This window comes from Aedes albopictus, chromosome 3 (genome assembly GCF_035046485.1).
Source record: "Aedes albopictus strain Foshan chromosome 3, AalbF5, whole genome shotgun sequence".
NCBI lineage: Eukaryota > Metazoa > Arthropoda > Insecta > Diptera > Culicidae > Aedes > Aedes albopictus.
In genome coordinates, this window is record NC_085138.1 from 377,231,150 (window position 1) to 377,232,801 (window position 1,652).

General features: G+C 40.1%; 1 long non-coding RNA gene across 1 annotated transcript; it reads left to right on the plus strand.

The window, feature by feature from the left end:
• Nucleotides 1-491: 491 nt before the first annotated feature.
• LOC134289622 (uncharacterized) lies at nt 492-1,397 on the plus strand. Its single transcript, XR_009998583.1, has 2 exons — nt 492-736; nt 795-1,397. It is a non-coding gene; the product is annotated as an uncharacterized LOC134289622 (long non-coding RNA).
• Nucleotides 1,398-1,652: the final 255 nt, after the last annotated feature.

The following is a 1,652-nucleotide window of genomic DNA, read 5'->3' on the forward strand; positions in this document are numbered from 1 at the left end:
TTTTTAATAAGTTTGGGCTAATTTTCTTCACGCGGTCAAATTTAGCCATTTTTGAGACTACAAATGACTCTCAAATTGTTGTTAACCCTTTATAAGGCAGTGGCAACTATATTGCCACCTACTGTTTGTATTTTTTTCTGTTTTATAACAATTTATTTCGAACTATTTTTTTGATTTACGCAAAATTGGGACTACTAACAACGCCTGGTATTTTTTTGGTACTAAACAAAGCTTTAACAACAATTTAGGAGCCATTTGTAGTCTCAAAAATGGCTAATTTTGACCGCGTGAAGAAAATTAGCTCAAACTTATTGTAAAATTTATAGATTTGGTAATATTTTAAGAAATAATCAAATTCTGGGTTGACATGAGCTGAACTACACAGTTTATATTATGAGTTAAGCCCCAATCCACTCTAAAATCTCTTTTCCGGCTTTTTGTCGAAGTCAAAAGAAGAAAAGTACCCTAAACGGGCAGTGGCAACTATCACGCTTATTCTGCTCGGCGTGTGACGTGACAAAAGTCGTGTCGCATGTGTCACCCGATTCCCGTAGGCGGATGCGGTGACAAGAGTCGGTGTGAGTGAACACCAATGAACTCTCACCGCATTCCCACAGTCGTTTCAGATCGACTAATGTCGCACTGAAGTGACGTTTTGACGTGAGATTTGTCGCAACCTCAAGAGGTGTCGACAGCTCAACCAGAAGGGGGTAAACATAAATAAATGGACATATCGGTGAGTGTATTTTTATAAATTTAGCCCAATCCAGTATATTTCATATGATTTTTTCCAGATGGCACGGTGCATTGATGAACCGGCTGCCGGCGAACGTGGGTTTCAAAACTCCACTTTTCGAATACTCATCCAACCATCACGAAGGAAAATTTAACTACGTTTTACTCAAACACCGGAATACTGGGAGTGATTTTTGCGCCGTGGTGCAATCTTCGCACTCGGATTATCGAGAGGAGCAGGCCCGTTCTGCACCGAGCAGTTCCCAGCAGGAACTGGAATAGAAGCTCGGATTTCGGCAACAGGAAGGATCACATGGACCCATACCATCCGGAGATGTCGATGATCGTCAATTCAGAATCGGAGGGAGGGGGTGCCGCTGGGTATGATCGGATGCCGGATGAAAGTGATTAAGATGACGAAGGAGAGTCGCAGAATTGGGGCCTCCCTGTGGAAATTGAAATTGAACGCACCAAGAATTTCATTCCAAAGCATCCGCTTGTGGAAGCTGGGGCTTTTACGGAGCTGGAGAATAGTTAGAAGATGGACCTCAAATGAAAATTAATTGCTCATGGAGCTGAGTTGTTTAGCTAAGCGGCTCAGCAGTGTAATTGTGATAACTATTTGGAAAGCAAACAAATAAATTATTCAGGATACTTTTGTATTTGTGTAAATGCTGGCAATTTTCAATGCATATTTGGAAGTAAGAATTGAATCGGAAATTCTCCTAAATATTCTGCTGGTTGTGATTTGTAGAAACTTACAAGGTATTTAGATTCTATCAAAAATTTTACTAGTCATTGCTTCTTAATGGGCTCGTCTGAATAAATTAAAAGGAAATGTATAAAAAAGGCTGAGTGCGAATTTGATATGTAAAAAAAATAGTTAATGGACGGCATCACTTCCGGAATACTCCCAA